Consider the following 13,375-nt stretch of genomic DNA (forward strand, 5'->3'; position numbering starts at 1 on the left):
CGATAAATGAAATACATTAATTTTTATAGATATTTAAAGTAAAATTTTATTCAAGATTTCATGTGCAAGGGAATAATTCTTGAGAACTTTAGATTTCGTCTGAAGAAATAAAAATTTTAAAAAAATAACAATTATATTAAAACTATGTATCTGCTTGAGATTCGATCTGAGGACCTCAAAACAATAAAACACCCCACCGTCGTTTCCACCATGCCACACCTCTCACAGTGTAGGAGTAGATGTAAGATTCCAAATACGGTTGGCAGTTTTTATTATTAATAATTGTGAAATTCGGGTGTAAAAGCACAAAGCTAAGAATGGTAGATATGTTTGCGCATGTGCGAGATCTCGATAAATGAAATACATTAATTTTTATAGATATTTTAAAGTAAAATTTTATTCAAGATTTCATGTGCAATGGAATAATTCTTGAGAACTTTAGATTTCGTCTGGAGAAATAAAAATTAAAAAAAAATTATATTAAAACTATGTATCTGCTTGAGATTCGATCTGAGGACCTCAAAAGAATGAAACAACGCACCGTCCTATAAACCAGGCCACACCTCGCACAGCATAGGAGAAGATGTAAGATTCCAAATACGGTTGGCAGTTTTTATTATTAATAATTGTGAAATTCGGGTGAAAAAGCACAATGCTGAGAATGGTAGATATGTTTGCGCATGTGCGAGATCTCGATAAATGAAATACATTAATTTTTATAGATATTTTAAAGTAAAATTTTATTCAAGATTTCATGTGCAATGGAATAATTCTTGAGAACTTTAGATTTCGTCTGGAGAAATAAAAATTAAAAAAAAATTATATTAAAACTATGTATCTGCTTGAGATTCGATCTGAGGACCTCAAAAGAATGAAACACCGCGCCGTCCTATAAACCAGGCCACACCTCGCACAGCATAGGAGGAGATGTAAGATTCCAAATATGGTTGGCAGTTTTTATTATTAATAATTGTGAAATTCGAGTGTAAAAGTTCAATGCTAAGAATGGTAGTTATGTTTGCGCATGTGCGAGATCTCTATAAATGAAATACATTAATTTTTATAGATATTTTAAAGTAAAATTTTATTCAAGATTTCATGTGCAAGGGAATAATTCTTGAGAACTTTAGATTTCGTCTGGAGAAATAAAAATTCAAAAATAAAAAAAAAACAATTATATAAAAACTATGTATCTGCTTGAGATTCGATCTGAGGACCTCAAAAGAACGAAGCACCCCACCGTCCTATCCATCAGGCCACATATTGCACAGCATTGGAGGAGATGTAAGATTCCAAATACGGTTGGCAGTTTTTATTATTAATAATTGTGAAATTCGGGTGTAAAAGCACAATGCTAAGAATGTTAGATATGTTTGCGCATGTGCGAGATCTCGATAAATGAAATACATTAATTTTTATAGATATTTTAAAGTAAAATTTTATTCAAGATTTCATGTGCAAGGGAATAATTCTTGAGAACTTTAGACTTCGTCTGGAGAAATAAAAATTTAAAAAAAACAATTATATAAAAACTATGTATCTTCTTGAGATTCGATCTGAGGACCTCAAAAGAATGAAATACCCCACCGCCCTATCTACCAGGCCACACCTCACACAGAATAGGAGGAGATGTAAGATTTCAAATACGGTTTTCAGTTTTTATTATTAATAATTGTGAAATTCGGGTGTAAAAGCACAATGCTAAGAATGGTAGTTATGTTTGCGCATGTGCGAGATCTCGATAAATGAAATTCATTAATTTTTATAGATATTTTAAAGTAAAATTTTATTCAAGATTTCATGTGCAAGGGAATAATTCTTGAGAACTTTAGATTTTGTCTGGAGAAATAAAAATTAAAAAAAAACAATTATATAAAAACTATGTATCTGCTTGAGATTCGATCTGAGGACCTCAAAAGAATGAAATACCCCACCGCCCTATCTACCAGGCCACACCTCACACAGAATAGGAGGAGATGTAAGATTCTAAATACGGTTTTCAGTTTTTATTATTAATAATTGTTAAATTCGGGTGTAAAAGCACAATGCTAAGAATGGTAGTTATGTTTGCGCATGTGCGAGATCTCGATAAATGAAATACATTAATTTTTATAGATATTTTAAAGTAAAATTTTATTCAAGATTTTATGTGCAATGGAATAATTCTTGAGAACTTTCGATTTCGTCTGGAGAAATAAAAATTAAAAAAAAAACAATTATATAAAAACTAGGTATCTGCTTGAGATTCGATCTGAGAACCTCAAAAGAATGAAATACCCCACCGCCCTATCTACCAGGCCACACCTCACACAGCATAGGAGGAGATGTAAGATTTCAAATACGGTTTTCAGTTTTTATTATTAATAATTGTGAAATTCGGGTGTAAAAGCACAATGCTAAGAATGGTAGTTATGTTTGCGCATGTGCGAGATCTCGATAAATGAAATACATTAATTTTTATAGATATTTTAAAGTAAAATTTTATTCAAGATTTCATGTGCAAGGGAATAATTCTTGAGAACTTTAGATTTCGTCTGGAGAAATAAAAATTTAAAAAAAACAATTATATAAAAACTATGTATCTTCTTGAGATTCGATCTGAGGACCTCAAAAGAATGAAATACCCCACCGCCCTATCTACCAGGCCACACCTCACACAGAATAGGAGGAGATGTAAGATTCCAATTACGGTTGGCAGTTTTTATTATTAATAATTGTGAAATTCGGGTGTAAAAGCACAATGCTAAGAATGGTAGTTATGTTTGCGCATGTGCGAGATCTCGATAAATGAAATTCATTAATTTTTATAGATATTTTAAAGTAAAATTTTATTCAAGATTTCATGTGCAAGGGAATAATTCTTGAGAACTTTAGATTTTGTCTGGAGAAATAAAAATTAAAAAAAAAATTATATAAAAACTATGTATCTGCTTGAGATTCGATCTGAGGACCTCAAAAGAATGAAATACCCCACCGCCCTATCTAACCAGTCCACACCTCACACAGCATAGGAGGAGATGTAAGATTTCAAATACGGTTTTCAGTTTTTATTATTAATAATTGTGAAATTCGGGTGTAAAAGCACAATGCTAAGAATGGTAGTTATGTTTGCGCATGTGCGAGATCTCGATAAATGAAATTCATTAATTTTTATAGATATTTTAAAGTAAAATTTTATTCAAGATTTCATGTGCAAGGGAATAATTCTTGAGAACTTTAGATTTTGTCTGGAGAAATAAAAATTAAAAAAAAAATTATATAAAAACTATGTATCTGCTTGAGATTCGATCTGAGGACCTCAAAAGAATGAAATACCCCACCGCCCTATCTAACCAGGCCACACCTCACACAGAATAGGAGGAGATGTAAGATTCTAAATACGGTTTTCAGTTTTTATTATTAATAATTGTTAAATTCGGGTGTAAAAGCACAATGCTAAGAATGGTAGTTATGTTTGCGCATGTGCGAGATCTCGATAAATGAAATACATTAATTTTTATAGATATTTTATAGTAAAATTTTATTCAAGATTTTATGTGCAATGGAATAATTCTTGAGAACTTTCGATTTCGTCTGGAGAAATAAAAATTAAAAAAAAACAATTATATAAAAACTAGGTATCTGCTTGAGATTCGATCTGAGAACCTCAAAAGAATGAAACACCCCACCGTCCTATGCACGAGGCCACACCTCGCACAACATAGGAGGAGATGTAAGATTCCAAATATGGTTGGCAGTTTTTATTATTAATAATTGTGAAATTCGGATGTAAAAGCACAATGCTAAGAATGGTAGATATGTTTGCGCATGTGCGAGATCTCGATAAATGAAATTCATTAATTTTTATAGATATTTAAAGTAAAATTTTATTCAAGATTTCATGTGCAAGGGAATAATTCTTGAGAACATTAGATTTCGTCTGGAGAAATAAAAATTTAAAAATTAAAAAAAACAATTATATAAAAACTATGTATCTGCTTGAGATTCGATCTGAGGACCTCAAAAGAATGAAATACCCCACCGCCCTATCTACCAGGCCACACCTCACACAGCATAGGAGGAGATGTAAGATTTCAAATACGGTTTTCAGTTTTTATTATTAATAATTGTGAAATTCGGGTGTAAAAGCACAATGCTAAGAATGGTAGTTATGTTTGCGCATGTGCGAGATCTCGATAAATGAAATACATTAATTTTTATAGATATTTTAAAGTAAAATTTTATTCAAGATTTCATGTGCAAGGGAATAATTCTTGAGAACTTTAGATTTCGTCTGGAGAAATAAAAATTTAAAAAAAACAATTATATAAAAACTATGTATCTTCTTGAGATTCGATCTGAGGACCTCAAAAGAATGAAATACCCCACCGCCCTATCTACCAGGCCACACCTCACACAGAATAGGAGGAGATGTAAGATTCCAATTACGGTTGGCAGTTTTTATTATTAATAATTGTGAAATTCGGGTGTAAAAGCACAATGCTAAGAATGGTAGTTATGTTTGCGCATGTGCGAGATCTCGATAAATGAAATTCATTATTTTTTATAGATATTTTAAAGTAAAATTTTATTCAAGATTTCATGTGCAAGGGAATAATTCTTGAGAACTTTAGATTTCGTCTGGAGAAATAAAAATTTAAAAAAAACAATTATAAAAAAACTATGTATCTGCTTGAGATTCGATCTGAGGACCTCAAAAGAATGAAATACCCCACCGCCCTATCTACCAGTCCACACCTCACACAGCATAGGAGGAGATGTAAGATTCCAATTACGGTTGGCAGTTTTTATTATTAATAATTGTGAAATTCGGATGTAAAAGCACAATGCTAAGAATGGTAGATATGTTTGCGCATGTGCGAGATCTCGATAAATGAAATTCATTAATTTTTATAGATATTTAAAGTAAAATTTTATTTAAGATTTCATGTGCAAGGGAATAATTCTTGAGAACATTAGATTTCGTCTGGAGAAATAAAAATTTAAAAATTAAAAAAAAATAATTATATAAAAAATATGTATCTGCTTGAGATTCGATCTGAGGACCTCAAAAGAATGAAACACCCCAACGTCCTACACACCAGGCCACATCTCGCACAGCATAAGAGGAGATGTAAGATTCCAAATACGGTTGGCAGTTTTTATTATTAATAATTGTGAAATTCGGGTGTAAAAGCACAATGCTAAGATTGGTAGATATGTTTGCGCATGTGCGAGATATTGATAAATGATATACATTAATTTTTATAGATATTTTAAAGTAAAATTTTATTCAAGATTTCATGTGCAAGGGAATAATTCTTGAGAACTTTAGATTTCGTCTGGAGAAATAAAAATTTAAAAAAAAAAACAATTATAATAAAACTATGTATCTGCTTGAGATTCGATCTGAGGACCTCAAAAGAATGAAACACCGCGCCGTCCTATCCACCAGGCCACACCTCGCACAGAATAGGAGGAGATGTAAGATTCCAAAAATAGTTTGCAGTTTTTATTATTAATAATTGTGAAATTCGGGTGTAAAAGCACAATGCTAAGGATGGTAGATATGTTTGCGCATGTGCGAGATCTCGATAAATGAAATACATTAATTTTTATAGATATTTTAAAGTAAAATTTTATTCAAGATTTCATGTGCAAGGGAATATTTCTTGAGAACTTTAGATTTCGTCTGGAGAAATAAAAATTTAAAAAAAAAAAAACAATTATATAAAAACTATGTATCTGCTTGAGATTCGATCTGAGAACCTCAAAAGAATGAAACACCCCACCGTCCTATCCACCAGGCCACACCTCGCACAGAATAGGAGGAGATGTAAGATTCCAAAAATAGTTTGCAGTTTTTATTATTAATAATTGTGAAATTCGGGTGTAAAAGCACAATGCTAAGAATGGTAGATATGTTTGCGCATGTGCGAGATCTCGATAAATGAAATACATTAATTTTTATAGATATTTTAAAGTAACATTTTATTTAAGATTTCATGTGCCAGGGAATAATTCTTGAGAACTTTAGATTTCGTCTGGAGAAATAAAAATTAAAAAAATAAAAACAATTATATTAAAACTATGTATCTGCTTGAGACTCGATCTGAGGACCTCAAAAGAATGAAATACCCCACCGCCCTATCTACCAGTCCACACCTCACACAGCATAGGAGGAGATGTAAGATTCCAAATACGGTTTGCAGCTTTTATTATTAATAATTGTGAAATTCGGGTGTAAAAGCACAATGCTAAGAATGGTAGATATGTTTGTGCATGTGCGAGATCTCGATAAATGAAATACATTAATTTTTATAGATATTTTAAAGTAAAATTTTATTCAAGATTTCATGTGCAAGGGAATAATTCTTGAGAACTTTAGATTTCGTCTGTAGAAATAAAAATTCAAAAATAAAAAAAAACAATTATATAAAAACTATGTATCTGCTTGAGATTCGATCTGAAGACCTCAAAAGAACGAAGCACCCTACCGTCCTATCCATCAGGCCACAGATTGCACAGCGTAGGAGGAGATGTAAGATTCCACAGCGTAGGAGGAGATGTAAGATTCCAAATACGGTTGGCAGTTTTTATTATTAATAATTGTGAAATTCGGGTGTAAAAGCACAATGCTAAGAATGGTAGATATGTTTGCGCATGTGCGAGATCTCGATAAATGAAATACATTAATTTTTATAGATATTTTAAAGTAAAATTTTATTCAAGATTTCATGTGCAAGGGAATAATTCTTGAGAACTTTAGATTTCATCTGGAGAAATAAAAATTCAAAAATAAAAAAAACAATTATATAAAAATTATGTATCTGCTTGAGATTCGATCTGAGGACCTCGAAAGAATGAAACATCCCACCGTCCTATCCAATAGGCCACACCTCGCACAGCATAGGAGGAGATGTAAGATTCCAAATACGGTTTGCAATTTTTATTATTAATAATTGTGAAATTCGGGTGTAAAAGCACAATGCTAAGAATGGTAGATATGTTTGCGCATGTGCGAGATCTCGATAAATGAAATACATTAATTTTTATAGATATTTTAAAGTAAAATTTTATTCAAGATTTCATGTGCAAGGGAATAATTCTTGAGAACTTTAGATTTCGTCTGGAGAAATAAAAATTTAAAAATAAAAAAACAATTATATAAAAACTATGTATCTGCTCTAGATTCGATCTCAGGCCCTCAAAAGAATTAAACACCCCACCGTCCTATCCACGAGGCCACACCTCGCACAGTATAGGAGGAGATGTAAGATTCCAAATACGGTTGGCAGTTTTTATTAATAAATTGAAATTCGGATGTAAAAGCACAATGCTAAGAATGGTAGATATGTTTGCGCATGTGCGAGATCTCGATAAATGAAATACATTAATTTTTATAGATATTTAAAGTAAAATTTTATTCAAGATTTCATGTGCAAGGGAATAATTCTTGAGAACTTTAGATTTCGTCTGAAGAAATAAAAATTTAAAAAAAATAACAATTATATTAAAACTATGTATCTGCTTGAGATTCGATCTGAGGACCTCAAAAGAATGAAACAACGCACCGTCCTATAAACCAGGCCACACCTCGCACAGCATAGGAGAAGATGTAAGATTCCAAATACGGTTGGCAGTTTTTATTATTAATAATTGTGAAATTCGGGTGAAAAAGCACAATGCTGAGAATGGTAGATATGTTTGCGCATGTGCGAGATCTCGATAAATGAAATACATTAATTTTTATAGATATTTTAAAGTAAAATTTTATTCAAGATTTCATGTGCAATGGAATAATTCTTGAGAACTTTAGATTTCGTCTGGAGAAATAAAAATTAAAAAAAAATTATATTAAAACTATGTATCTGCTTGAGATTCGATCAGAGGACCTCAAAAGAATGAAACACCGCGCCGTCCTATAAACCAGGCCACACCTCGCACAGCATAGGAGGAGATGTAAGATTCCAAATATGGTTGGCAGTTTTTATTATTAATAATTGTGAAATTCGAGTGTAAAAGTTCAATGCTAAGAATGGTAGTTATGTTTGCGCATGTGCGAGATCTCTATAAATGAAATACATTAATTTTTATAGATATTTTAAAGTAAAATTTTATTCAAGATTTCATGTGCAAGGGAATAATTCTTGAGAACTTTAGATTTCGTCTGGAGAAATAAAAATTAAAAAAACAATTATATTAAAACTATGTATCTGCTTGAGATTCAATCTGAGGACCTCAAAAGAATGAAACACCCCACCGTCCTACACACGAGGCCACACCTCGCACAGGATAAGAGGAGATGTAAGATTCCAAATACGGTTGGCAGTTTTTATTATCAAAAGAACGAAGCACCCCACCGTCCTATCCATCAGTCCACACATTGCACAGCATAGGAGGAGATGTAAGATTCCAAATACGGTTGGCAGTTTTTATTATTAATTATTGTGAAATTATAATGTGCGCGAGATCTCGATAAATGAAATACATTAATTTTTATAGATATTTTAAAGTAAAATTTTATTCAAGATTTCATGTGCAAGGGAATAATTCTTGAGAACTTTAGATTTCGTCTGCAGAAATAAAAATTCAAAAATAAAAAAAAAAAACAATTATATAAAAACTATGTATCTGCTTGAGATTCGATCTGAGGACCTCAAAAGAACGAAGCACCCCACCGTACTATCCATCAGTCCACACATTGCACAGCATAGGAGGAGATGTAAGATTCCAAATACGGTTGGCAGTTTTTATTATTAATTATTGTGAAATTCGGGTGTAAAAGCACAATGCTGAGAATTGTAGATATGTTTGCGCATGTGTGAGATCTCGATAAATGAAATACATTAATTTTTATAGATATTTTAAAGTAAAATTTTATTCAAGATTTCATGTGCAAGGGAATAATTCTTGAGAACTTTAGATTTCGTCTGCAGAAATAAAAATTCAAAAAAAAAAAAAAAAAAAAACAATTATATAAAAACTATGTATCTGCTTGAGATTCGATCTTAGGACCTCAAAAGATTGAAACACCCCACCGTCCTATCCACCAGGCCACACCTCGCACATCGTAGGAGGAGATGTAAGATTCCAAATACGGTTTGCAGTTTTTATTATTAATAATTGTGAAATTCGGGTGTAAACGCACAATGCTAAGAATGGTAGATATGTTTGCGCATGCGCGAGATCTCGATAAATGAAATACATTAATTTTTATAGATATTTTAAAGTAAAATTTTATTCAAGATTTCATGTGCAAGGGAATAATTCTTGAGAACTTTAGATTTCGTCTGGAGAAATAAAAATTCAAAAATAAAAAAAAAAAACAATTATATAAAAACTATGTATCTCCTTGAGATTCGATCTGAGGACCTCAAAAGAACGAAGCACCCCACCGTCCTATCCATCAGGCCACATATTGCACAGCATTGGAGGAGATGTAAGATTCCAAATACGGTTGGCAGTTTTTATTATTAATAATTGTGAAATTCGGGTGTAAAAGCACAATGCTAAGAATGTTAGATATGTTTGCGCATGTGCGAGATCTCGATAAATGAAATACATTAATTTTTATAGATATTTTAAAGTAAAATTTTATTCAAGATTTCATGTGCAAGGGAATAATTCTTGAGAACTTTAGATTTCGTCTGGAGAAATAAAAATTCAAAAATAAAAAAAAACATTTATATAAAAACTATGTATCTGCTTGAGATTCGATCTGAGGACCTCAAAGGAACGAAATACCCCACCGCCCTATTTACCAGGCCACACCTCACACAGCATAGGAGGAGATGTAAGATTCCAAATACGGTTTTCAGTTTTTATTATTAATAATTGTGAAATTCGGGTGTAAAATCACAATGCTAAGAATTGTAGTTATGTTTGCGCATGTGTGAGATCTCGATAAATGAAATACATTAATTTTTATAGATATTTTAAAGTAAAATTTTATTCAAGATTTCATGTGCAAGGGAATAATTCTTGAGAACTTTAGATTTCGTCTGGAAAAATAAAAATTAAAAAAAAATAACTATTATATTAAAACTATGTATCTGCTTGAGATTCGATCTGAGGACCTCAAAACAATAAAACACCCCACCGTCGTTTCCACCATGCCACACCTCTCACAGTGTAGGAGTAGATGTAAGATTCCAAATACGGTTGGCAGTTTTTATTATTAATAATTGTGAAATTCGGGTGTAAAAGCACAAAGCTAAGAATGGTAGATATGTTTGCACATGTGCGAGATCTCGATAAATGAAATACATTAATTTTTATAGATATTTTAAAGTAAAATTTTATTCAAGATTTCATGTGCAATGGAATAATTCTTGAGAACTTTAGATTTCGTCTGGAGAAATAAAAATTAAAAAAACATTATATTAAAACTATGTATCTGCTTGAGATTCGATCTGAGGACCTCAAAAGAATGAAACAACGCACCGTCCTATAAACCAGGCCACACCTCGCACAGCATAGGAGGAGATGTAAGATTCCAAATACGGTTGGCAGTTTTTATTATTAATAATTGTGAAATTCGGGTGTAAAAGCACAATGCTGAGAATGGTAGATATGTTTGCGCATGTGCGAGATCTCGATAAATGAAATACATTAATTTTTATAGATATTTTAAAGTAAAATTTTATTCAAGATTTCATGTGCAATGGAATAATTCTTGAGAACTTTAGATTTCGTCTGGAGAAATAAAAATTAAAAAAACATTATATTAAAACTATGTATCTGCTTGAGATTCGATCTGAGGACCTCAAAAGAATGAAACACCGCGCCGTCCTATAAACCAGGCCACACCTCGCACACCATAGGAGGAGATGTAAGATTCCAAATATGGTTGGCAGTTTTTATTATTAATAATTGTGAAATTCGAGTGTAAAAGCACAATGCTAAGAATGGTAGTTATGTTTGCGCATGTGCGAGATCTCGATAAATGAAATACATTAATTTTTATAGATATTTAAAGTAAAATTTTATTCAAGATTTCATGTGCAAGGGAATAATTCTTGAGAACTTTAGATTTCGTCTGGAGAAATAAAAATTAAAAAAAAATAACTATTATATTAAAACTATGTATCTGCTTGAGATTCGATCTGAGGACCTCAAAACAATAAAACACCCCACCGTCGTTTCCACCATGCCACACCTCTCACAGCGTAGGAGTAGATGTAAGATTCCAAATACGGTTGGCAGTTTTTATTATTAATAATTGTGAAATTCGGGTGTAAAAGCACAAAGCTAAGAATGGTAGATATGTTTGCGCATGTGCGAGATCTCGATAAATGAAATACATTAATTTTTATAGATATTTTAAAGTAAAATTTTATTCAAGATTTCATGTGCAATGGAATAATTCTTGAGAACTTTAGATTTCGTCTGGAGAAATAAAAATTAAAAAAACATTATATTAAAACTATGTATCTGCTTGAGATTCGATCTGAGGACCTCAAAAGAATGAAACAACGCACCGTCCTATAAACCAGGCCACACCTCGCACAGCATAGGAGGAGATGTAAGATTCCAAATACGGTTGGCAGTTTTTATTATTAATAATTGTGAAATTCGGGTGTAAAAGCACAATGCTGAGAATGGTAGATATGTTTGCGCATGTGCGAGATCTCGATAAATGAAATACATTAATTTTTATAGATATTTTAAAGTAAAATTTTATTCAAGATTTCATGTGCAATGGAATAATTCTTGAGAACTTTAGATTTCGTCTGGAGAAATAAAAATTAAAAAAACATTATATTAAAACTATGTATCTGCTTGAGATTCGATCTGAGGACCTCAAAAGAATGAAACACCGCGCCGTCCTATAAACCAGGCCACACCTCGCACACCATAGGAGGAGATGTAAGATTCCAAATATGGTTGGCAGTTTTTATTATTAATAATTGTGAAATTCGAGTGTAAAAGCACAATGCTAAGAATGGTAGTTATGTTTGCGCATGTGCGAGATCTCGATAAATGAAATACATTAATTTTTATAGATATTTTAAAGTAAAATTTTATTCAAGATTTCATGTGCAAGGGAATAATTCTTGAGAACTTTAGATTTCGTCTGGAGAAATAAAAATTAAAAAAACAATTATATTAAAACTATGCATCTGCTTGAGATTAAATCTGAGGACCTCAAAAGAATGAAACACCCCACCGTCCTACACACGAGGCCACACCTCGCACAGGATAAGAGGAGATGTAAGATTCCAAATAAGGTTGGCAGTTTTTATTATTAATAATTGTGAAATTCGGGTGTAAAAGCACAATGCTGAGAATTGTAGATATGTTTGCGCATGTGCGAGATCTCGATAAATGAAATACATTAATTTTTATAGATATTTTAAAGTAAAATTTTATTCAAGATTTCATGTGCAAGGGAATAATTCTTGAGAACTTTAGATTTCGTCTGCAGAAATAAAAATTTAAAAAAAAAAAAAACAATTATATAAAAACTATGTATCTGCTTGAGATTCGATCTGAGGACCTCAAAAGAACGAAGCACCCCACCGTCCTATCCATCAGGCCACATATTGCACAGCATTGGTAAAGATGTAAGATTCCAAATACGGTTGGCAGTTTTTATTATTAATAATTGTGAAATTCGGGTGTAAAAGCACAATGCTAAGAATGGTAGATATGTTTGCGCATGCGCGAGATCTCGATAAATGAAATACATTAATTTTTATAGATATTTTAAAGTAAAATTTTATTCAAGATTTCATGTGCAAAGGAATAATTCTTGAGAACTTTAGATTTCATCTGGAGAAATAAAAATTCAAAAATAAAAAAAACAATTATATAAAAACTATGCATCTGCTTGAGATTCGATCTGATGACCTCAAAAGAACGAAGCACCCCACCGTCCTATCCATCAGGCCACACATTGCACAGTATAGGAGGAGATGTAAGATTCCAAATACGGTTGGCAGTTTTTATTATTAATAATTGTGAAATTCGGGTGTAAAAGCACAATGCTAAGAATGTTAGATATGTTTGCGCATGTGCGAGATCTCGATAAATGAAATACATTAATTTTTATAGATATTTTAAAGTAAAATTTTATTCAAGATTTCATGTGCAAGGGAATAATTCTTGAGAACTTTAGATTTCGTCTGGAGAAATAAAAATTCAAAAATAAAAAAAAACAATTATATAAAAACTATGTATCTGCTTGAGATTCGATCTGAGGACCTCAAAGGAACGAAATACCCCACCGCCCTATTTACCAGGCCACACCTCACACAGCATAGGATGAGATGTAAGATTCCAAATACGGTTGGCATTTTTTATTATTAATAATTGTGAAATTCGGGTGTAAAAGCACAAAGCTGAGAATGGTAGATATGTTTGCGCATGTGCGAGATCTCGATAAATGAAA

Source organism: Argiope bruennichi, chromosome 6 (genome assembly GCF_947563725.1).
Source record: "Argiope bruennichi chromosome 6, qqArgBrue1.1, whole genome shotgun sequence".
Classification (NCBI taxonomy): Eukaryota; Metazoa; Arthropoda; class Arachnida; order Araneae; family Araneidae; genus Argiope; species Argiope bruennichi.